General features: G+C 45.2%; 1 pseudogene; it reads left to right on the top strand.

The window, feature by feature from the left end:
• The first annotated feature begins 431 nt into the window (after window positions 1–431).
• The window catches only part of LOC115328310, a 43,750-nt pseudogene continuing 17,826 nt past the window's right edge, over window positions 432–26,355 (top strand).

Below are 26,355 nucleotides of genomic sequence, written 5' to 3'. Positions count from 1 at the left end.
CTTCCTATGTATGCAAGGAAAGACCGTATTCTGGTACGCTAGATCCTCCATGTTCCCCCCGGATTTACAAGTCGTTGGTGGGTGGATGGTTCCGTCTCCAAGGCACTCCGGCAGGCTGTGTCGCATCTTGTGCTCGGAGTGGTGTCAGCAGGTCCGCTTTTCTAAGGACTGCCTTCATATCGCTTGTTCTCGGGGCTTATTCATCCTCAAGCATCTTGCCTTTTTCAAGAATGGTTAAGGAACACTGCCTAAGTTATTGAGTTTCTTTGAACCCAGGTGCGCTTCACACTGTCTCCCAAGAAGAGGACCACGGCCAAAGAAGGTAACGTCGTTATCTTCGGGGATCTTCATGTCCCATACACTCACCTAGAGATTTTGAAAAAAAAAAGGATCCAGTTCAGCGTCGAGCCTGTGCTCAGACGAGGTTGGTCATGTCGAGATCTATTTCATGGGCAGTACCAAGGTGCGTTGCTGATTGAGTGGATGTCTTGTGGAGATCCGGAGGAGGGTGCCGAAGTACCAAAGGCCTCAAGCCTGTGATTGACTTTTTCGCGTCCGACAGCATCAACATACTTTTGTCCGAAAAAAAGGGTGCTTTGTCATCGTGCCCGACGGTACGTTCTCCGAAAAAGTGACAACAGCTGTACTAAAAAACCTAAGAGTGGTCTTCGATCGTCCTGCCAAGGTGGAGGAACGCACCATCAAGTTTCTCTACCAACTGAACCTGACCAGCCTTGGTGCAGGAGCCAAGAAAGAAAAAAAAAAAAAAAACTCACGTTAGACGTATTTTTTGCGGCCAAAACTCATAAGCCAGAAGTGCTCTTTCGCACCATAGTGTCGAAGCGGTATTCATGGTTGCAGGCTGGTTCGGGATATTGGCAAAGGCACCTCGACTCCCTGCATATTGTAGAGCGAATGTGCGTCCCCAATTCCAATGCGGTTGTTGACTTTCTTAATGTCAGTAACCCAAACGGGTGCAGCGCATTCAGCATCGATGTTGAAGAATTATATTATTCTATGCCACACGACGACCACATGGTTAGTGTCAAGGAGTGCATAATAGAACAGAAGGACGAAAGCGACTTCAGGACGCGATGCGGGATCACAGTAGAGGACTTTGTCCGTTTGGGTTACTGACATTAAGAAGGTTAAGAGAAGCTCCTGTCCGTTTATTTGATGTCCACACCCATCGGATGGCAGGACAAGGTGTATCCATAGAATTCCGGAGTATGCGTAGGGTCGAGGGTAGCCCCTGTGCTCAGTAACATCCACCTAGGCAGGATCAATCGGGGTCTGGAACCCTGCTTAGAAAAGAACACAAAAAAGTGTTTAGGTACTTGGACAATCATTTGGTTTTCGTTGAGATGTCTAATTTCCATCAGGCGCTTCACGATGTGCTGATGATATTCGCGGAAATAGGGCTAGGACTTCCGATTCAGCTATGAAGCCCCAAGAAAGAACATTATTCAGTTCTTGAATCTCCTCGTCGAAGTGGGGGGTGATCATGTTTGCTGGTCTTACAGTCCCAGAACAGCGAAGTATCTTCTCAACTTTCAGTCAGCCCACTCCAAACTTGTGAAACAAGGCAGTGCTTTTCTTTGTCTGAGGACTGCTAACAAGTACACGCATCCACAAATTGAGTCCCAGCTTCATGTCGCAAATTCAGCGGCTCAAGGATTCGGGATACTTTATTTCGGTAATCTCCTCAGCTTGCGAAAAAATGGTGAACACCTTCAAACAGGTCCAAGGATCGAAGAACGTGACCTCGAGCAGAAAGAGAAGAAAGTTTCAGTCATACCCTACATCCACTCTTTCCCACGATCTCAAACAAATCGCCTCGTGGTACGATGTGAATGTGTTTTTTTTTCGCCCGCCACAAGCTCAGCTCAGTGTTCTTCGCAGTCAACAAACGCGTGAGAAAAGACGATCCTACGTCTCACAGCGGCTGGAGCATCAAACACGGAATGCAGTTTCTCGCCTGCGTAGAACGCGTGGTCTACAAGATTCCATTTTCCTGCCGGCGTGCGTACTCAGGACAGTCTGGGCGTTGCCTTTATATATGACTACGAGAACACCACAGTTCTTTGAAAGGAATCGCTTACACACACCTCGCGATGCATTGCCGGAATTGCGGGTGCCAACCCCTTTTCACCAACACGACAATGATGTTCCAACACAAGGACAAACTACCCCGAGAAATGATGGAGACGTACTGCATAACACAAAACGGATCTTCGCGCGTGAGCCAGCCGACAGTGGCCTTGTCCCAGCAGATGCATCATATGTATTTTTCGATTTAATAGAATTAGTTTGTTAGTTCAGCGCTTGTCCTGTGTTTTCTCCTGTCTGGCTGTCCTTCTCCCAGTCGCGCTGCAAGTTATGATGAGCAAAATCTTATCGTTATTGAGAAAGTTTCTTAGTCTATAAAGCATATTTGGGTGAGAGACAAAATCCAACGCTCTGGGAAATACCAAAAAAAGAAACCACGTCAGTCTGTTTCCCTTTATTTATAACCGTTGCAAATTCGTTTATAGTATCAAGCAGCTGTGTCACTGTCGAGAGGCCTAAAAAAAACCCGTGCTGTTCTTAAAAAAAATTGTCGATGTGCATAGATAGTAGTCTAAAGAGGAAGTGTTTTAGTACCTTCCCTCTTGAGCAAAGTAGAAACATTGGGTGATATAGTTGGTTGCACTTAATTTGTCCCCGGATTTGTAGACTGCTGCAACCTTCGCAGTCTTCCATTCCTGTGGAACTCTACCCTGGTTTAGGCTACTGTCGTATATAATTTGTAGAAGTTTCGCGCACCACTCTGCATAACGATGTAAACATATGTTTGGATACCGCCTAGCCCACACGCTTTCTTGGCATATAACGATAGGAGTGACTCAAATATGCCTGCCTCTGACAAGGCAACATCAGGAATGGTCAACTGATTAAGCGCAAGTACGGCGACACCGCTATCGTGTCCCGCGAATACCGAACTAAAATAATCATTAAATGACTTCGAGATGGAGTTAGTATCCCCTATTTCCCTGCCGTTTAACTTTATTTTGTTTACGAGTCGTTTTGAACGAGACAAGTAGCGCCAAAATGTCTCAGGGTCGCTTCCTAGAAAGTTGTCCATCGTCATGTTAAAAACAAAAAACGAAAACAAACACGGTATCTGGCAGTTTTAATCTTTTACCGCAGATGTCTTCTAAGAGATTATAGCGGCGCTTTTGCACTAGTCTTTTTTCTTATTAAACGTACACTTGACGTTTTAACTGCAGTATTTCTCTATTTATCCCCGGACTCTCCTTGCGCGTTGCCCTTTTGCCGAGACGCACACATTTGTTGATGCAGGCAAATACTAGCTGTTTAAAAAAATCTCATAGGTCGTTTATGTTCACTTCACTTTCACCCCTCATGTTAACAAATGAATCGTACGGTTAATGAAGTAAATCCAAAATGTCCGCGTCATGCGTCTTCATGAACTCTCTAACAGACGCATGTACAGACAGCATGTAAGCAGGCGGGCGGGCGGGCAGGCAGGGAGGCAGGCAGGCATGCATGCAGGCAGGCAGGCAGGCATGCAGGCGGGCAGGAAGGCAGGCAGGAAGGCAGGCAGGCAGGGGGGGGGGGGGGCAGGCAGGCGGGCAGGCAAGCGGGCGGGCGGGCGGGGAGGCAGGCATTCAGGCAGGCAGGCAGGCAGGCAGGCAGGCAGGCAGGCAGGCAGGCAGGCAGGCAGGCAGGCAGGCAGGCGGGTGGGCAGGCAGGCAGGCAGGCAGGCAGGCAGGCAGGCAGGCAGGCAGGGAGGCAGGCGAGCAGGCAGCCGGTGTACCTTTGGGCGCGGAATAGCCGAACACTTTAGCCAAATCATATGATGGTCCGATATTCCCGGTACGATCTCGCAAAGATTGTCAGACAAACTAGTTTTCTCGGATAAATATATAAGGTCACGAATTTAACTGACCTTTTGAGTCACTCGGATTGGACCCTGTACTATTTGTGGGAGATTACACGCAAATGTTGTGTCAAGCAGTGCCTCAAAATAACAACAGCCGATTGTGAAACAGATAATATTCCAATACATGTTTGGTAGGTTGAAATACCCGCCGAGAGCAATATTCGAAAAGTGTTTATAGGTTCCTCGCAAAGAAAACTGTGTAGTGTATGCAAATGATCGGTACTTGCATTCGGTGGTCGATGCATGGCACCCACTATCAGCTTAGAAGAACCCAAATTAATATTCATCCAGATCATTTCGACGTTGATCTTGTCTTTTATTACAGAAAATGCAATACCTATTACAATTATAATGGCTACCCCTCCTTCCTTCGAACCCTGATCTTTCCGAACGATGTCATAATTATTACGAATAACTTCGTCATCAGATATCTTATCGTGAAACCATGTTCCTGTGATAATGGCTAGGTCCGGATCAAACACATTAAGATGCCTTCTAACTCGGACAATTTATTTGCAACACTTATAGCATTAATATTCAAGATTAGGAGGGGAGTTGGAGCGAGTGAGGATTTACTTGGGTTTGCAGAATTCACGCTTACGGATGGGCCAACTTCCGGCGCTGATTGATGGTCCCGTCAGGCCCTCCGCAACGGCAACTCCATATTAGCAGGCTCGTTCCAAATAAAGGTTTCGCAGTTTACCTTTACTTTGTCAAATGTCAAGAACACCTTATCTTCCCTTTTGCTTTGGTCAATCGTGCTATCCCACAGCTTTTCCGAATTTGTGTCACTCTGGGCGAGAAATATTCCGATATGCTGAAGGGTGTGCCCTTTAGCCTGCAGTTCTTAAGAATTTTGTCTTCATCTCTGCGATCCAGCAACTACAAAATAAAGAGTCAGCATTTGTTATCAATTTTCATGCCGAGCCTGTGAATTCTTTCAAAAGCCACATCTGGAACGGATAGAATATTTGAAAATATGGTTTTACAAGAAATATTTTTGAACAAAACGCTGTCCTCAATTACAGATTCTTTCACTCCGTACTCGATCAGATTACTGTGTCTGCTTCTGTTTTCTAAATCTTTAACCTTGATGAGTAGCCCATCAACGCTCTTTTGCAGGAATGTAATCTTTTTTTTTTTTTTTTTTTTTGTATTCATGTAGGGTGGCCTGCATGGTGTCCGTATTCTGCTCAATCGAGGTTAGCCTTATGTTCGTCTCAGACAACGATTTGTCTGTTTTAGACGGATTTTCTTTTATATCCTTGTTATCTCTGCTGGAACATTTCATCTATGGTTGGCCCTGGTTTGATTCGATATCCCCACACTCGGAAAGCATTCTACGAATAATGTCAGAGCAAACAGACATAAATGCAAGCACTAACCGCGGGCACGGCACAATAAATAAACACGGTTTAAATTATGAACCATCCCACGGCGTCATCACTTTTCGAAGGCGGCAAGAGGGCTTCCCATTCAGAACAGAATAGTCTGCTTCGGTGTAGGTGGGCGCCGTCTCGTCATGCCCGTCGGTGAACACGTGGAGGTTATTAGACACCTTCACGGGAGAGTCGTTTTGATGCGTGTCGTTGGTAGAGTGGGAGCCCTCCGGAATGTTCGTGGAGGATCTTTGCATCGTTCGTCCTCGGCAATACAGCCTCCTGGTATTGCCGCACTTCGTTTCCCCTGCGAGGCAGGGGAGAGTCGATGCAGGGCGTCGCGTTGAAGGCATGCGAGCTCTTCGGGACGAAGCGGGCGCAGGAGGCGTTGGACGGTGAAGATACTTGTCGATTTCTGGCGGGCACTTACCGTACCGCGGGCGCGGGTCATTCGGGTGGAATCCGCTCAGTCCAAGTTGCCAAGGATATCGGCGATAAATGTGGTGTGCTTCGACACAGTGGTAGCATAACGAACGTTGGCGAGCCGTTCTCCAGACGTTGGTCTTCCTTGGCGCCGGCTTTTCTTGACGGACGTACTGAGTCGTTTTTTCTGGCGTCAAGAGTACTGGGGTACAGGAGTCTCGCGCCGAGACAGCGTCGAGTACTGGCGGGCAACTAGTGGCGGTCGTCGGGTCATAGTGGCGTAGGTTAACGTCAGCTCCTCCAGGGCGGCCACATTGACGGGAACCTCCGGCAGTAAGGCTCGCTCAACCTCGTCGCGTGCAACCTCGGCGGCTAAAAGCGAGGCCGGGCGCTTGGCAGCGGGGAGCCTCTTTCGGAACTCCTCTCGGACGACGTCCCGGATGAGCTCACGTATGTCCGATGTAGTGAAGCCAAGGTAGCGGCTTTACGATGAGGACGCAGCCACGCCAGACGCTCGCTGGCGGACTTGGAAGTAATCCGTTACAAGTAACGAGATTACTTGTAATTAATTACTTTTCTTGTAATTTAGAAATTAATACTTTACTTTTTTGAGAATGTAATTTGTAATGTAATCTCAATATGTTTTCAGTAACGAATTACTAATTACTGGTTACAATTTTTTCGTCCCATCAAATAAAAAAAATAGTGGAAGAAGGCCGATGCAACGGCCTTCTCGCTTTTAGCATGCTAACATAAGACTGAGGTCAGCTGCTGGCGTGGGAAAGAAAAGGAATTCACGGAAAACACGAGAGCCCAGCCTGAGCCGGTTTCGGGACTCGTTCGTACGGTCAGCCAAGCTGCGCGGATTCGACTGTCTACTTGGAGGTAACAGGCCTCAACTTCTTGGAAAACGAAGGGACTCCTTCGAGCGCACAAAAGAGCAGAAAACTAATGGCCCATAAAACCGTCGCGTGGGGTTCATGAGGACTAGGGCCGCGAACACTGTGACCTTAATGCATACGTCCGCTCCCCTCGCTCCTCTCGCCTCCTCCTTGCTTCTCCGCCCCTCTGAGTTTTGTCCCCCAAAAACCAATCAGTGTTTTTTTTTCCGTTTTTTTTTGTTGTTGTTACCCGAAACCGTCTTTTGCTTGTCAATGTTTCTGCCTACCCCCCCCCCCCCCCCCCCGCCCCCCCCCGGCAAACACGAAAAAAAAAAGCTCTAATGAGACCTCGCCTCTGCTCATCCTTGACAGCGCTGTGAAAGCTAAATGCTGGCTGGACCAACCCGCTATGTGGCTACTTTCACTTGACTTCGCACCAGCGGATGCATAGTGCAAAAACATAAGGGGTGCGATGGCAGCGTTCATTGGAACAAAAATGAAATTAGCGTCAACCCTTGTCAGTTTAAACAGTAGCTTTCAACGGCAGGCAATAAGCTGGTCGGGGAGCACAACAAAACGGCTTGGGACATCCAAGCTGGGGTCCTCGTCAGCGGATTGCGCCTGCGGGAGCTTAGACCGAAATTTTAGGGAAAGGGAACACAGCCCGAGGTTTTTGTGAATAAACTCCCCATGTACCCCATATCAATTAGTCCTGAAGGCATTGTGAACATAATTGATTCCCTTAAACTATCCTCGTCATGTGGTATAGACAGTATAAACTCCAAGTTTTTGAAGAATACTAGAATGTACTCCTCCATTCTCCTTGCGAGTATATTTTCTCAATCCTTAGAACAAGGTATTTTGCCAGACGACTGGAGGGTAGCCAAGGTGGTCCCAGTTCACAAAGGAGGTGATAAATTCAACCCTCGAAACTTTCGCCCAATTTCATTGACCAGTGTCCCAAGCAAAATTTTAGAGCATATCATTTATTCTAACATAGTCAATTTTCTAGAATCAAATAAGTTTTTTTGTCCCTTTCAACACGGCTTTCGAAAGACATTCTCATGCGAAACACAACTTGTATAATTCACGCACGACCTTCATTCTATCGTTGACGTTTGCTCCAAAGTAGATTGCGTATTTCTAGACTTCTCTAAAGCCTTTGATAAAGTGCCCCATACCTTACTCTTGTCCAAGCTTAGTAAACTAAATATTGATCCGGCGGTACTCACGTGGATACATTCATTTCTAACGAACCGTAAACAATTTGTCAACGTGAATAACACAAGCTCTACTATGGTATCAGTAACATCAGGTGTTCCTCAAGGTTCTGTGCTTGGTCCGTTATTATTCCTTATATACATTAACGATCTACCCTCTCATGTATCCTCAAAAATGTCTTTATTTGCTGATGACTGCGTTATTTATCGAGAAATTACTCATGATTCTGATTCTAACCTACTACAAAACGATATTAACTTTGTTTCCAGCTGGTGCGACTCGTGGTCTATGGTACTGAACTCTAGCAAATGTAAGGTTATGAGAGTGTCTCGTTGTACTTCATCTCAGCCCCATTATACGCTAAATAACCATCCGCTTGAATTAGTTACAGCCTATAAGTATTTAGGAGTTCATATTACATCTGATTTATCATGGAGGACTCACATTAACTACATCATTAACAACTCTAATCGCATGCTAGGTTTTCTTAAAAGGAATTCTTTTTTTTAGCACCCCAGTCTTTGAAGCTAATTCTTTATAAAACCCTTGTACGATCAAAGCTGGAATATGCATCTTCTGTTTGGGACCCTGGTCAGTCTATACTAATTGATCTGATTGAAGCCGTCCAAAATCGTTCTGTTAGATTTATATTTTCGAATTACCATCGGACAGCCAGCGTAAGCACTATGAAGTCTAATCTTTCTCTCCCTGAATTATCAACTCGTAGAAAAGTAGCCCGTCTAAGTTTGTTTCATAAAATTTATTTCACTAATGAGACGCTGCGTGATACGCTAATTATACCTCCTCTTTACGTCTCACCTATTCGCGACTCCAGCGACCTATAGGGGGCGCCACCACCAAACAAACATGGCGGCTGAGTCCAGGTCGTGTCGGCTCGGCCGGGCCGCCTGAATGGGTGGCGCATTCAATTTAACTATTATTCTTTTGTTGAATGCCCAATTTTATGGGTATTTGAACTGAGACTGTTAAGTTTAGCCTGTGCGCATAAACTTGCCGAGCATAGTTTTGTTTTGCCGGTGTTTTTTTGTTCTTTTCATGTCAAACTTTCGCTGCGGAGACTTCGATCAAAACCGAAACTATGGGCTCCGGAGAAACGGTAATAGACTCTAATTAGTTTTCATCATCTAAGGAAAGTGGCGAGGGCTACAAAATTGTTCTACCAAGAGTAATGTTTAGCTAACTCGCATGCCTCGATCATGCGACTTATCTGTCCGCGAAATTGAGCTTTTGTGCCTGTCTGCGTTTCAAGAAACAGCTGCACTCGTGTGCTGGGTCAAGAACACAGGCTGCAGGAAAATTACGAAAATTAAGCAAGCGCTTCTTGAGCCAAGGAGCATGTCAACTCGCTGGCACTTCACTAAGCAGCTGATACTGGTATTTCAATTCAGGTTTTAGTAGCAATCGAAAAGTCATTTTGATGAATATGCGGTTATGTATTATATTACGTACTATGGTCCCACTAAAGCGATATTAGTATGTTCTTCGGGTTGAAATATGAACATAGTTGACTAACTATTAGGGTGAACTGCTGAATAAAAGTATATTTGACAGACAGAGAGATTAAACTTAGCCAAATGGTTCTAGCCGGTAGAACGGGACGAATGCAGACAAGCTGAGGAGAGTCTTCATCGGAGATTAACTCAGACCTCTCTGCATTGAACTTGACTTCAAATCCTAAACAGATAATTTTTTTTTTTTTTTTTTTTTTGTGGCCGGTCAATTTGAGCAATGTAGACGTATATTGCTGCTGGATTCGACAGGGGTTATAAGTATTGGAGGCGCGATAGATCCTAATGACGTGACAGCTTCTATCCTTGCGAGACGCGTCCCCCACCTTTTGAAAGCAGATAATTTCCCTCATTAATCATGTGCAGCGAGCAGGTTCTTTGAATCAAGTAATTGCGAAATTAGCCCAACTCCTTCAATTTGGTCTTTTTCGGCGAAAAGCCGCCAAGATGAATAGCCAACGCACCGGCCGGCGTTAGTGGCTCAAATTAACCTGAAGCTAATCCAGCACAACCAAACTCAAGGAAAGCAGCTATCGAACCTTCCCATTCACTTGTCTGCAACATTGGTGTCCCCTCCAGTAAAACACTTCGTCTGTCGACCTCAGTCTACTGTTCTACATCCCTATAAAGAAACCGCTTATCAGTTACCAAGCAGTCGTTACTTTGATTGTGATTAGAGACAGACGAGAAATCAAAACGTTTTTCCGTGATTCCTTCCCATCCAAAAAATTTAAAACACGCGATCGTGTGTTGTGGAATAAACGGGCTTTCAAACACGTGATGGAAAGAAACAATCTACTGAGGCTTCACCACACTAATGAACACTCAGGCAAACTTAAGAAATTTTCGGACCTTCATCAAATTACATTGCTCGCCGCTGCGCCGACAACACGCGTCCGCGAAAGCCACCAGAGACGCGGCGGGGCGCGGAGCGACCTGGACCGGCTGGTTCCCGGTTTTCCCGCTTGGCGGCGTCCGTTTTGCTGGAGTCGCGAATAGTCGGTTACAAGTCAAGAAGGTAGGAGAAGCTCCTCCCACAAGTGTGATGCGCCCGTTTCAAATCTCTCCGCAGTCGAAAGAAGAGTTCACTGGAAACGCTCCTTGTTCCGCTTCAATGGACTCCCACTTGTCTCCGATCCCACTTTTTAAGAAAGCGACCTTTGTATTCATCGGAGAGGGAACCGAGCCCCTGAAAGCAGCCTTTGTATCCGTAGGGGCGAAGCTAATCCCTAAAAGTCGTATTTATTTAATCTCCTTCTCGTGGCTTCCACAATGCTAAGTCAAAGTCGAAAAATAAAGCAAATATGTACAGAAAATCAAGACCCTCCTCGCCCGTTGGCCGCGACGTCACGGAAACGGTGGGACGCTATTGGATGCGGAGGTGGCGGAGGGATATCTGATTCCCTTTGAGGGCCGCTACCTTCTTAACCTGTAACTGACTATAGACTTGACCATCAACACAAAGTTGGCATCCCATATGCTCGCACCAACGTCTTTCACCATTCCTTCATACCGTCTACATCCTTTGACTGGAACCACCTGGCTGCACCCGTAGTCTCGATCATAGATCACGTCCTTTTTAAAAAAGCCTTGGAAAGTATTTTTTTCTAATCTACATTGATTGTATTTCCTGTGTATCTGTGTCTGTGTGTTTTTTTTTTTTGATATCTCATGCAACCACTTCCCCCTCTGTAATGCTCACGCCCTGAGGGTAAAATAAATAAATAAATAAATAAATAAATAAATAAACAGTGGCTGACTTGGACAGTGGAGTTGAGAAGCTGCATGTAAACGGGTGAAAGACATGGAAGCGTGCTGTTCACTGAAAACTGTGCTTTTTTCAATAATTTATAAACGGCAAAATCAGTTCAGCTGGGAGATTGTGCATTAATAATTCCTGTGACGACTTGGTTCTGATAAGTTTGGTGATCAAGAAAGAAGATCAAGTGGGTCATTCGGTCGGGTAACAGCCTTCATCAAAAAGGAGTCTTTGAAATGTACCCAGACGCAAGCACCGCATCTTGGTCTCACAGCCAGTCCGATTTAGTAGGTAAATCAGCCCTTATTTAGGCAACATGCAGCAAACATAGAAAAAGCCATGTTCATGGGATTTAGTTTTGTCACGATTGTATACAGCGCAAGGCTCGTTTATCTTGAGCACCCGTTTAAATCCCTTATAACTTTATACATTGGTTCTCCTAAAATTATTAGCCTAAAATGAGGCGTACATAGTACTAAATGTGTTGAATTTTTGTTTTAATTCTTATGGGGCCCGAAATTCTCCCCTTCAAACACGCAGTACATAGTGTATTTTCCGTGTTTCTTTGGAGTAACACAAAAGTAATCGAGTAAGGTAAGGAAGTAATTAACCGATTACTTTTTCCAGGGAGTAATTTGTAACGGTAATTTATTACTTTTTAAGCCAAGTAATTGTAACTGTAATGAATTACTTTTTTGAAGTAACGGGCGCAAGTCTGCTCGCTGGTATTGAAGGGCTCGTGCCTAGAGGGAACGTTCGATGTTCGTGGCCTCAGTTACGAAGTGTTCGACGGTCGCAGGTAGACTGCGCGCAAGACCGAGAAAGGTGTTTTCTTTTACCCTCCGCATGAGGATCCTTAGTTTCTTCGCATCAGGAGCTTCGGGATCCACTCGGTTGCTAAGTCGAAGCACGCCTTGAACGAAGCTGACAATGCTCTCTTTGGGGCATTGAATCCATGCATGAAGCAGATCCTGAGCGCGTTCTCATTGCTACTGTGTCCCAAACGCTCGGCGGAGCTCATCTTTGCATGCACTCCAGCTGGTGATCGCCGTCTTGTGGTTTTTATACCAGATACGTGTTGTTTCTTCGAGAAAGAAGTAGTCTGTAGTAATGTGTAAAAGAGGAAGATGTACATGACATCACATCACGCGAGATGATTGATTGGCTAACAGTTGACATTGTTATGAAATCAATAAAAGGCGAGCGATCCGGCCGATTGCTCGAGGACCCGCTCAGATCACGACCAAAACGAACGTGTCTGTTGGCTTCGTTTTGCGGGAGCTGATGTCTTCGGTGGAATCGCCGCTCCAAAATGACCTGCAGTTTTCTGGAACCCACACGGCAGCCCGGTGAGCCGGAGCTTGCACATCCAGCTATGTCCCGGAGAACCGACCTCTTGGTCACGGTGCCTCATCTGGCTACCACCCCTAGACTAGTCGGCCCGCGAGTGATCTTATAATACTACATAGAGATTCTGCAGGAATTGGTCCCGCGTCCTGCCATTGTGACAGGCAACTCGCACATACTGCTGCATCCAGTCGTAGATATCCTCGTAGACGTCGCCGTGCAGAGGCATCGGAGCAAGGGGTGCGACGATCAAGAGGACGACCGATAGGCTGGCCGGTTTCTGCGGCTGCACGGTACTTATCGTCTTCTTTGTCCTCTTTGAATTTTTCGGCAAAAGTTCAAATTCGGGGGATTGGTCTTGGACACGGCGACTGGCCCAAGCTTTGGGTTCCTCGACGAAAGGTAGCCTCCATGGACTTGGAATGGGACTTGTCTGGCGGGGCTTCAGAGGGGTTTCAGGAAGGGACATAGGGCGTTGTATCCCAGACCTCCACCAAAAATGTCACGAGTGCCACGCAGAAAGACAATAAATAACGAGAGAAACTAAACGTTTAATGTGGCAAACTTGCACCAAGAAAGGGGGCGAGCGTCGAGATATCAGCATGACATCTGGCTCGAGCGAGACTGACTCGGCAAGGCCGTTCAGGTCTGCTTATATACTACACTAGGTTATATAGAATATTTGGCCTTGATGAGCTGAGTTTTTTTTTTTTAAAGCTCACATTTTTATATATATTTTTTGTTTTCTAACTTCTGTTTCTAACTTTTTAAAGGGGCTGTGCAACGACATTGGGTATGAATATTTCTTACTTTACACCAGCTTCCTGGCACTAGTAGTACCCAATACTACTCGAACGCAACACCACTGAACAAGAAGCGTCTTCGTCGCGGCGGAATTCAAAGGATGAAAGCGGCGCTTTTATTTCAGTCTCTCCTTCCAAAGCCGCATTTTGCTTCTTCGCGAAATTTGATGACGGAGCTGTGGGGACAGTGACAACAGTACGATCCCCGGGAATGCGTCATCGAGCTTTGCGGTGACGATATTCAAATGCTGCTCACACTAGTGGACGCGAAGACTGCGTACGCATTCGATCTGGGCTCGTGACAATTGATGCCTCGACATGCATTCGGGTAGTGGCCCGTGTCCAATCGCTGCAACGACGACAATAGCCGAGCCATAACGATGTCTGGAACTCAACGCGTGTCCTGTGCTTTGCCAACCCCAGCGCGTGGCTATGATCAACATTGGCGGCATATAATCGGCTCCAGATCACGTGGCCGCTTGTTCTGGCTGCGAGTTGAGGGGGTGAACGGTGCTCGTTTCTTTAAAATTTTTTTCTGGAGCTTCAATTGCGTGGGGTGAAAAACGAACGCGTGTTTCATAGGTCATTAACGTCAGGGGTCCGTTTTAAGCGGTATTTGTGCTAAGCACAAAAATTGCTGCACCGCCCCTTTAAACTGTATATTAATTGTCCGTACTTGTGATAATCACCGATTCTCAAAATTAGTTAGACGTTCTCAATTTTTCAGGAAAAAACATTTAAATATTTTAGAACTTTATATTTTCATTAAAGTTTAAAGCAAGATTGGAACAGCTCATTTTTGTTTATAAGCAAAGCAAAGACTCGCTACTCGATGACTGTTCAAAGGCTACTTTCTCTCTGACATGAAAAAAAAGTGTTTTTTAAAAAGCATATTTGAGACACTTTTTTTGCACGAATTTTTTTTGCACATTATTTACGCCGTTAGACACAATTTATGCGGAGATGCTGGGGGTCGCAGCCCGCTAAGCCGTGCCCATTGCTTACACCGTGTTTAGATCCAACGAGGTAGAGGGGCTAAGACTCAAGAGTGATTAATCGAAAGTTCAAAAGTGGCACATGGCGGTTGCCGCCTTGTTTTAGGCAAAAGCGACCACTCGTCACGTGACCTCCCAAAAGCCGTGACGTCATCGGTAAGATGGCAGCGCCCAGAGCTGGAGGATGCGAGTTCGTTCGGTGCACGGTAGCCGTCATGTGCAGCTGCTTTCCGACGATTTCGGGCTTCTTCGTTGTTTTTTTTACGTAGGTAGAAGATATGCGAAGATATGAAGAAATGCCACTTTATACCCTTTTTGCGCAATATCGATCTGGATAATCTGGATATTAGCACATGTGAGACAGCATCAGCCGTATCGTCGTACCGATGCTCAGATTCCCGGATCTGTTCGAGAATCGATAGAACGTTCAGTGCTTTTAACATAATTTTTTTCGCATTCTCTTAGCTTTGTCTGTACGTTGGGATGTGCGAGAATCGAAGCGAAATGTATGCGTCGGATGTAGGGCATAGGGGAAGTTGTTTGAGCCCTAGGTAACCGCATAATCACAGCAACTTTCGGTGAGGAAGCTCCTGCGATCTTTAATATTTTGTGCTAATCGACGATTCTACAAATTGGCGGCTTCCAAGTCTTTTATATAATGTGTTCTTATTGCACTAGCTTGCATTTGATCACAGTGTTTTTTTTTATAAGTGAAAAGCTGGCGTTTGCTTAAGTGACGTGCACGAGAACTGTTACAAAGTATTCGAACCAGCCATCCGAAAAAAAAAAAAAAGGTAATTACTAACGTTCATAAAACAGTCCATTTATCCACTTGAATATCAAAACACAGTTAGCAAGTCTTCACATTTTGATTGATCAGTGCACAAAACGTTGCATGCGATGTCCCTTGGAAATTAGTATTAGTAGGCTCTTTACCTTGCCGATCGGTATCAATAATCCACAGTAACCTCCATGTGTATAATCAGACGCCTCTTAGATGGTTGTCTAATCCATCATTCTAACATCTATAATTTAAAGAAAAGATGCAGCCCCACTCCTTAGATCAGGGGTGCACAACATACGGCCCGTGGGCCGAATGGGGCCCGCGCGCGCTTTTCTAGCGGCCCGCGGTCCGGCTCAGCGCAGGAAGTTGCTTACTGTGCAATTCAATCCACCGAGTGGCCGCTCCACTTGGCAAGCAGCAGTGAAACCCTCTGGCCTACTCCAACTTTTCTCAGCCTTCGGCGAAGGAACTACGATTTCTCAGCCCACCCGTTCACCAGCCCACTCCACCAGTCCACCCTTCACACCACTTCGCGGCGTGAACGGGTGGGCTGGGTAGGTAACACGCGCCCAAGTGATATTTGCTTGTAATTTGCGTAACGAGTGTTGATGAAACTTTTGTGTCGACGAAACGTGCGGTAGACCAGCGGATTCAATACCAACTGCAACACCTGTGCTCTGTGAAAGTGCACTACGTCAGGACAATTTAGGAAGCAGCACAGCATCAACTAGCACGGCACAAGAACTACCAGCTTGAAAACAACTCTTCGGTGCGCCGCACACCTGTGCTCCGTGAAAGTGCACGCCTCCGCCGGAACAATTGAGAAAACAGCACAGCATTATCTAGCACGTTACAGGAACTACCAGTTCTCCGGTGCGCCGCACAACCAAAGTGAGCCTTCGGTCATTTGAACGAAGCGGCACCACGATTACACACTGCCAAGTACGACTCAGGCCATTTCCGTAGCGAAAATGTGACTTCAGATACGTTACACACGCTTCACTGCAGACCTCAAAGGTTCCGATGGTCAACGAGAGCACAGAAACGTCGAGTTAAAGTTTATCCTATCGATATCCGGATCAATCTGACGTCCGAGCACTGCAGGGCCGCTTGCCTGTTACGTGGCAATATCAGCAATACCCCGTCGATTACCAGCGAAATGCATACCGTTCGTTCGTATTTCCACCTTATACGTACTTGAAAGACTATGCTGAACTCTGAAGTCTCTTTCGACCAGCTTCATGGGACTGCTCTCGCTTCTGAAATCAACTGGCTCAGACCAACGACAACGAACAACGCATCCGACAAGCTCCGGCCGATGCTCCGGCCAGACTTGTACGTAATTCAACTACTCTACTCAAGCTATACTGTAGTTTAACTACTTTTCTGAGTAGTTTAGTAACTTTCAAATATATTTTTACTTCGGTAATTAGTAGTTTACTTAATTATTTCTTTCAAGTAACTTCTACAGAAATTACAAATTACTTTTCAATTTTAGTGGTAGGTTTCTTTATCAACAAACATTCCTGCGCAGAAAGATGTAAGATCTTGGAAGATCAGCTGATATTTGCAAAGGGGGGGGGGGGGGGGGGGGAAGCATGTGGCGTAAGCAGGGGGGGGGGGGTATGGCTTGAAGGGTCTGAAACCCCCTGAAATTTTCACGAGACCCCCACTGCAACAACTCCGCTGCAAGGTCCGGGGAGTGGACATACATGTCGCAAGTGAGGCCGTGTAACTGCGAGATTAACGCCGAAGGCCGGCGTTTCTTTGTGTCCCGAAGCTGAAGGAGACTTGACGCCATTGTATAAAGGGCTTGTCCCTGCTTCTTCTCAACGTACGAACTCTTGCCCTCTACAGGAAGCGCACACATGCATCCTCACTCAGAGGAGGCAATAAAATGCATCACCCGCTCTGAAGCTCATCTGGTGCTCTCGTAGTTTGTGCTGTACCTGAAGAATCACGTGCTAAAGGGTAGCGTAAAGGTAACCTCTTTGAGTTGATTTTCTTCCCAAAACTCAGAATATTCAGGTCTTCCATGATTCGAAGATCGTTCGAGAAATCTGAGTAATTCCCCCACCGTTTTTACAAAAAAATAATTAATTAGTAAACAAATTGTGTTGGAAAGTACTATAAGTGCATGGTAGTTAAACTACTAGTTCAAGTACGTTTAGAAATCTTGTACTTTACTTGAACTACGTTCTTTGAGAAGGTACACGCACTTTACTAAAGTATTTTTTTATTACTTTCCGAGGACAGTTCAACTCCCGACTTAAAAGTACATTCCCCAAATTTGAAAACAAAAAATGGCTCACCGTCACGTGAAAATGCGCGTTTTTCGAGACATCATCTGGTCATTTCACTGAGTGAAGCAATGGCGACTGTAAGACCGATAGAAATAACTTAAATAGTTTGTCAGCGAGAAAACTGTGGCAATTTGTCTTCATTCAATATTTGTCGCCACTTCCGAAAAAGACTGATGCACCTCCGATTATAACACGTAAAACAATGCAATCCAAATAAAAAAAAATAGAGGTTTATTTGAAGTAGATAACCTCTCATTTACTTTATACTTTATTTCAAGTACTTGTTAGATGTACTTATCGCAACCCTGTAAAGAAGCAAACACTATCTGCAAGATCAAGCTCAAGCGGTGCTAAACTTTAAAGTAAAACTGATACATCCGCAGCAGAGCGCTGACCAAAAACAAAAAAAAAAAGTGCAAAACAATTAGGCACGCAGAAGCAGAACCAGCCATTAAGGTGCAACCCCACCATGCCTGACGTTTTGGTGCTTTTTTGACGGCTTATAACTTTCTTTCTATACATCTTACAATTATAAAGTGAATGTCAAATTAAAGAGCTGCTTTTCAACAATGCTTTAATGTCTCGATATTACGATTACTTTTAGTTGTTAGTTACTTATTTACCTTTTAATAGACCACAGTCTCTAATATTGAAAAACCTATTTCTCGAGTTTTAACGTCCCATCGTCCACGATATTTTACGTGAGCGTTCGGTTGGATGTAATAAATTAAAAACGTCTGCAATAAACTCTACAAATAATGTATATTTTAAAATAAAAAAATAAAGTTTAAAATGGTATTATTTTATGCCGCTCTAAAAACGGAATCACGTCAACTAATAAAAATAACTAGACACTAAATTATGAAGCATGCTTCGATAATACATTTTCCAGAACTTCCATATTGATGTATTACATGTTAAGAATGTTATAAGACCTCAAACTTTTCCCATTCAGTTACGACAAATTGTAGTTTTTTAATATAAAGTACAGATGGCGACACGTGTTCAAGAACCGCTTGATGTGCATTTTCCGTCGTGTGCCGCTTGGAACGCCACGTGAAAGACAGAAAAAGTTCCAGATGTCGGGGTGTCAGATGCTTGGATGCCAGCAGTGAGCGAGCCAGAGATGTCAGAACAACGAGCGCGAGGCTGTGGGTGCACCACAGCTACTTTTGCGCGCGGTCTACTGTGCGTCGGTACTCACATCCGACGCGATCCAAATGAAATGGGCGCCACGAAATGCATTCTGCCATTTCAGATTCCGCCACGTATGCAAAAACATTTTAATGTTTTTATCACTTGCAAAAATCATTTTCGCAATCAAACTATGCTTGTCGGAATGGTTTGACTATATTTTCTTTAAAAAACACCTCGGTGGCTTTCAAGTGGCAATAATATTAAAACTACACACAAAACATTAAATCACCTCAGTGTCTCTGAGCCAACGCGCTGGCCCATGAATCCATATTTGTTGGGTTTAAATATTGGCCGAGATGCCCGCAATCCGACGGAGGCCAATCTGAGATTTCGGTTGCACGTCAAAAGATCTCCAGTTAGTCAAAATGAACCCGCAATTTCTTTTTTATTGGGCGTGTTAAGTGATTTTTGTTGGGTTGCCTTGTGAAACCATAAGATCTGTGTGTTTGCTTTGCTTTACCTTAGTTCGGAGCACCGCCAACGCTACAGGCTGATGAAACCACTGAAGCAGCGCCAAGAGCGCGAGGTCAAGCTGTTCGTTCTCTTTCTGTGCCTATGCGGTCGGGCTAAACCTGAGCCACTTAATAAGCTACGCTTCATGCACATCTTGGTGCTTAAAATGATGGTTGTCAGTTATCTGAAGCTTTATTGGAAATCACAGGAAACGCTTTTCCGTCCTCCACAAATGTTTAAACAGTTCGCGACAAAGCAAAGCAATATTACGTGAGCTTTCTGACACCGAAACTAATGCTCAGGAAGTCGCAATTTTGAATCGTGACGATCGGCAGTTGCGTTTGATTCGTCACTAACCATCAAGATGGCGGCGCCTCCAACAATATCGGAGGGAAAAGCGCCGATACTCTAAGCGTAGCTGATTTGGTTTAGCTCACAAGCTAAACCAACTGCGGTGAGGGATCTTTGGCCGTGTGTGTTGTGGCACCACAGATCAGAGCACGTGGAGAAATGCTCGAGCGCGAGCTCCTTTCAAAGCACGTAACTCACGCTGCAGAGCCTGTCGGGACTAAATCCCCTCGATGTGTTTGCGTTGGTTTTTCAAATAACCTCAAAGGTGCCAGTGCACGAGGAACGTATCTCGAGCGGCCCTTGGAGGCAAAAGGCGGCGCAGCACTAAAATGACTGGCCCTTGAAAGCCAATGGCGGCGGAGCACCCGCTCGTGGCACGTGTCTTGCGCGTTTCCACAACAATGGTGGGCCGAACTTGTAAAAAAACGCCTTTATCAAGGGGCATTAGCAAGAACTCTGGGTTCAGTCGCCTGTCTGCATCCTGCCGTCGTGCGATCGTGTGCAACATACACTGCGTAGTGCGCGTTAAAGACCCCGAGCTAACAGTTTTACTGCACTTTTTATTACCTTCAACGGGTAACAATGACGCCCTACGAAACTGCTGCTCTCTAAGAAACTAACGACTAATTTTTGAATGCGCCGTTACATTGCATTTTTAATGTGTGTTCGCGTGTTCGCGTTTTTTTTTTTGTCTACATCTTTGATTATGCGGCTCTTACTAATAGGGAGTTTTAGTATATCGTTTTCAAAGGCCCGCTACCGCTACGAGCGCGCGCTTCAGAGCATGCATCGAAGTGGCAGCGCGAGCTCCCGCTACGATTATCGTGGCCTGAAAACACGATCTACTAAAACTCTCTAATGATGAAACAGACTGTAGTTGTCGGACTTCTGGAAAAATGTTATATAACTAAGAAAATGGCACGTGAACGCAAAAGACAAAATACATAAACACACACGCACGGACATAGGCGCACCTAATAAAAATAATGGAAATAATAGAATTGATTATAATTGTGTCTTGAAAGGTTTGAGCGTACCAAAAGCTACAAAAGCGAGCTCGATGCCTTAGATGGTGTGCTTGTTCACTGGAAGTGTAGTTTAGGGCAGTATGTTCGCACTTGTATGTTCCGCTTCGCTCGCAGGATAAAACCAAATGCTTTACTGGTAATGTATTTAGCGAAACAAAGCTTACCTTCTGTATATGTCCAGTGCCCTCAGTTTTCGCGTGATTAAATTCTTGTTTTTCATTATTGTTTTCGTTTCCCACTGCGATGCAGATCGTGCTCTTCTGTGTGCTACATGCGCTAGAGACCAAGGTAATTCAGAAGCAATCTATTTCGCAGAATAAAAAAAAAAAAAAATTGTGCAACACGTTATGTGTGCCACAATCAATACAAAATATTCTAAGCTTCACATCTGTCCGCTTGCTTCAGTTGATATAGTTATTTGTCAAGAACAATTGCGATTGTATGAAATAACATGGGAAAAACTCGTTCTAAGCACGCGACCGTTGGCATGCAGTGAATACTGATAATCGGCACCGAGATGATTGGTAGCTGTCAGAAGGTGGAGATTTTCTATCAACCCAGAGTTAGAATGTTTCCTTCTTTCTCTTGTAAGTAATCAGGACACAATTTATACCAAATCTGAGGGTAATAAAATACTATGAGCACTCAAACACAATGGCCTGAGCAGTATATGTGTACATGCTTCAGCTTTTGATGCACCCTTTATTTTCGGTACGCTCACCGCTAGTGTAAACTGTAGAGCTGTTTCATTCTTAATCAGCGTACCATGTGCGTGCTTACACAATATTTTATACAACGTCAAACTCTACCCGTTTGCATCTTTTTCATTTTCGCACACCACTACTTTCGCGCATAAATCACCAAATTAAGATGTACAGGGTGTCGCAAACTAAATTTACGTTTTTTTTTTTACCGCAAAAGTCAACTAGGCATCGCCTAACGCTCATTCTCCGCCCAAAGGTAGCACTAGCTGACAACCAGACGCCAAAGTTTCAGCCCGATCCGATACCTTATTCAAAAGTTATAAGGGATTTTCTGAATAATTCAATGAGAAAATGGAGCCCATTTTTGCCCGTTTTCGGTTTCTGGCGCCATAGAGTTCCATGTATTCGAAAACTCCGTCGGTCGCCATCTTCCCATTGAACTTTTCAAAAAATCACTCATAACGTTTGAATAAGGTATCGGATCGGGCTGAAACTTTGACATCTGTTTGCGACCTCTAGCACTACAGTGGGCGAAGAATGAGCGTTCGGCAATACCTCGTTTATTCTTGCAATACAAAAAAAAAAAAAATCTGTACTTTTTTAATTTTGTGACATCCTGTACCATTGCTTAAGTTATATGCAAAAGCCATCCACAGACCCAGAATCTTTGCCTGGCCAGTCGCTGCATTTATCACTGAATTCGCATTGAAATTAATTCGTATAATTTTTTGCTGAGTTAATTTTTAACCTCGGCATTTTTTTTATTATGACTCCCGCGCCAGTCCTACTTTGGGTTTACCAAACTCAACATCTAAACCTGAGTGTCATTTTTGTGTTTTTTAGTCTCGTGATTTTGGTCAAAATAAACACCCAGCCACCTATACTTCGTCTCATCCTACGATGGACTAAAGGCCAAAGCCACGGGCCGCCAGGTCCAATCACGTCCCACGCTAAACTATGACTCGCTTAGCACTGATTAGGTTTGGACGAATAACGCGCCGATTCCAAAACGCTGTGTCATCTTTATACCTTTGACACTGCAAAGAGCCAGTACCTCGTGGCTTTCTTTGCAATGTAAAATTGTCGAGTCACTAATTGATCGATCCTAACCCCTGTCCGCCCATTCACATCAGTGATCCGAGACGCGGGCACCGACACGTGCATTGAAGCGAAAGACCACGCAATAGAGAGTTTTAGTAGATCGTTCCCATGACTCCGATAACGATACCCGATACTCCGCCACCGCCTCCCTTGCGCAAGCAAAGTATCGTTATCGGGGCCATCGGAGGTATCGGAACGATCTACTAAAACTCTCTAATGTCTTAGTGGCTCGTGATTGGATCTGGCGGTTCGTAGCTTCTGCCTTTAGTCCATCGTAGGGTGAGACGAAGTATAAATAAGACACCTGACCGCCCCCCCCCCCCCCCCCCACAAAAAAAAAATTATTTCGTTATTTTTTATGTAGTTAATTTTTCAAGCTAGAATTTTGGAAACCCAAGCCTATCACGTCATCCCGTTTTCCTGGAAACCTACAAAGAGCCAAACACATGCACGACAAAAGGACCGGCCCGTCACATTGCCGCCCGCAGAGCCGAAAAAGCAACGCTCGGTCACGAACTTCTGGAAGATTCGAGTTCATCCTTGCACCAGATGTAACTTTCGCCCTGCTTTCTTGTTCTCGAGAGTGCAGTTCATCCTCGCCCCGAGCGCGCGACGCTCAACCTTCTTTGCCAAACTTTCGAGATGGTGACGCACTGTCGATTTGATAAGCAGCTGCCAGCGACCTTGTCGAGTCTGTCTCGCTCGCGCTCTCTGTTCCGCTGCCAAATCGCCGCCTGCTTTTCTGCTGCCTCGATGCTCTTCCCTTATTAATTTTTTTTTTTTCTTAGGCACAAGTTCGCCAATTTAACCTTTATTTTTCAGTTCACTGTTAGTCTTCTCGTCACCTTCATTCGTGTCAATATAAACCTAACCACATTGAAATATGTCTAACTGACCTCTGAAATCTCTGATAACGGCGCAAAGGCAATTTTATATATTTTAACGCGCCGGTAGTTTTGTTGTGTGTGTGTCTCGCGATTTGACTCAGGACTAATTTCGCGTTTCGTTCTGCCCACATTTGCTGGAGACATGAGCTCGGAGCGTAGGCAACTCGGCCCCTTGCACGAGGACTGGCGCAGCCGTGCGCGTTCCAAAGAAAGCTCGTGCAGAGAAAACAAGCAAGGGACCTGGGGTCCTAAACTCGTCAAATACAAAGTTGGAGCCGAAAGTTGGCGGAGCGCGCTGATTGGACGTCGGCGAAAAAAGCGCGAAGTCATCGTCGTGATAGGCCAATCGGTGCGCTCCGTCAACTTCGGCCCCAACTTTGTGTTTGACGAGTTTAGGGCCCCAGGTATGTCAAATTCAGGATATGGAAAAATATCCCACTGTATTGAAGCGCCACCACACACAATTTCTTGCCTTGATGTACAGGCCTGGAAGGCGATCCCACCGCCATCTGTAGGTTCAGAATTACACTAACCAAGGGTGGGGTTGCACCTTAAAGCATATCTGTGAAAACACAAGCTGCTTTAAACTTGGGTAGCAGAATTTCGCGAACAGATCGAAACCTATATACTTCCTTATTACCTTAAAAAAATATAGAAGTAACTTCAAAAGTAATTCGCTACTTTTTACGGTAGTTTGTAAGTTACCAAATTACTTTCCATTTGAATAGTTTCTACTCCACTCAAATTACATTCGAGGCCAATACTCAGTAACTTAATTACTTTGTTTGAGTAACTTGTACATGTCTGGCTCCGGCCCAGCTGGGGCCAGCCGCTGCCTGGGCGCTGCCATATTTGCTGTCACGTCACGTACTGGGTTTGGTCACGTGACGAGTAGTCACTTTAGCATACAATGGCAGCGGCCTGTAGTGGGTCACTTTCGACTGCAGCCCGGAACCACGGTTTATCCAACGAGCTTGGATGGAACAGCGCGGATGAACAGTCACACTCACAGGCACGCAAGAAGGAAACAGATTCTGTTTCCTTCTTGCGTGCCTATGAGTGTGACTGTTCACCCGCGCTGTTCCATCCAAGCATGAATTACCAACTAGCCCAAGCATCCACATTATTCAACAAGGTAGAGGGGCTTAGAGTGATAAACCGGAAGTTCGGAAGTGGCAACCCCCCCCCCCCCCCCCCCCCCGGTTGCCGCCATGTTGTACGCAAAAGTGACCACTCGTCACGTGACCTCACAAGAGCCGTGACTTCATCGCTAAGATGGCAGCGCCCAGAGCTGGCGGATGCGAGTTTGTTCGGTGCCCGGTAGCCGTGCCGACGACTTCGGGCTTTTTCGCGCTCGCTGACGTAGGTATAATGTAAAAACATGAAGGAATGAGACTTGATATCCTTTTTGCGCAAGATCGCTCTTGATCATCTGGATATTAACGCCTGTGAGACAGCATCAGCCGTATCGCCGTACCGGTGCTCGGATTCCCGGATGTGTTCGAGGATCGATAGAACTTTGAGTGCTTTTAGCATGAAATTTTCGCATTCTCTTAGCTTTGTTTGAACGTTGGGATACCTGAGAATCGACGCAAAATGTATGCGTCGGACGTAGGGCCTAGGGGAATTCGTTTCAGCCCTAGGTAACTGCATAATCACAACCAACTTTTAGCGAGGAAGCTTCTGCGATCTTTACTTTTTATACTTATCAACAATTTTACGTTATAACTTCTAGCATAAAATATTCGCATTTCCTAGCTTCGTTTGAGCGTCAAAGAATCGAAGCGAAAGGTATTCGTCGCGTTAGGGCCTAGGGGAAGTTGTTTTAGCCCTGCGTCATTGAATAACCATAGAAACTTTTAGCGAGGAAGCTCCTGCGATCTTTAACCTTTTGTGCTAATCGACGATTCTACATTCGATCGCTTTTCTTCTTTTTTGTGTAAGTGAAAAGTGCACACTTATTTTCAGCTGCGAGGATGACGTTTTATTGAGTGTGGGAATGAATAAATCGTTGCAGGCACCTGCTTCAAAGCTATTCGACTTGCTATAAAACAACCGTTTTGGTGTACGCATAGATTAACTGCATATTTTTTTTCGTAAGATTTATAGCAGCCAAAACTTTTTTTCATCAAGAGCGGCATTGTATAAGTCGGTCAATTATTTACTTGTCCTAATTACCTGGACAGGATTATTCATATTTGTGTTCTTCCCTTGCCCGAAGAGCGGTCTTGTTGAAAAATGTTGACTACCATTCCTTTCAGTCTCTTCATTAGACGTTTTTCAAAAGTGTGGGCTGCCTATACTTCGTTTCACCGTAACTTGGAAAAGGGCAACCGCCCCAGCCCCCTCGAGCCAATCAGAGAGACGGAGTGAAGGTGTGTGACAAATCTGTGGAGACGAGCACTCTGAATGACATGTTGTCATGTGCCTCTCTCCAACGTGCATATTGACTCACCGAGACTTTAGCCTTTGCCGTTTGCCAAATTGTGATGGAACGAATTACAGTAGCTACTACTCTAATTCCCATGGCCTTCATACTTTGGGCATTTGTTCAACATGAATGTTATGTCAGTCATCACTGAGAACTCGGCTGAGCGCCTATTGGACTCGAATGCTGCATTGGCGTTCGACGTGAACTGGGGCCCATTCGTGTGCTTTATGCCAAAAGAAAAAAAAAATGGTCACAGTTGTGTTGCTTGATGGGGTTTTGCAAAGGTGCTATTGTGTCATACGTACAGGAAGTTTCCTGCTATATAACAATGCATCAACACCTGCTATTAAACTAAATGCTCAGAGGTGTGTTTGTTTTTGCCATTAACAAGTTACAGCAGTGTGCTTTAATGTTATCATGTGTGTAGTTTTAAGTATCCTCTCTGCAATGCCTGCAAAGGCCCTTGGAGGGAATAAATTAATAAGTAAAATTTTCACATCATTGAAGTTGGTTTTCGGATGCGCCACATGTTCAGGAAAAGTGGAACGAGTGCAGCCCAATGCGACCAGTCTGGTATGTCCCATTAATTAATATTGAGGGGTCAGAGAGGCGAATGTCTTCCAAAGGTCCAGCACGCGTGGTGAACACAATTCTTTGTGTATGGACTCTGAAGGCGTAAAGCGAGCGGAAATATGTCTATTTGGTTAGTGTATCAAATATGTTTGTTTCCACTTGACTGCATAATTATTGGTTCTTTGCAAATGGTTCTATAACGAGTTCTTTCTGCGACAGTCTTTTGTAAGGTGTTCAGTCGTAGTACCTGTGCTCTTTGT

The sequence above is a fragment of the Ixodes scapularis genome, unplaced genomic scaffold (genome assembly GCF_016920785.2).
Source record: "Ixodes scapularis isolate PalLabHiFi unplaced genomic scaffold, ASM1692078v2 PGA_scaffold1__304_contigs__length_218370807, whole genome shotgun sequence".
In the NCBI taxonomy this organism is placed as follows: Eukaryota; Metazoa; Arthropoda; class Arachnida; order Ixodida; family Ixodidae; genus Ixodes; species Ixodes scapularis.
The sequence above is the reverse complement of the archived record's forward strand: the minus strand, read 5'-3'. Positions and strand labels throughout refer to the sequence as shown.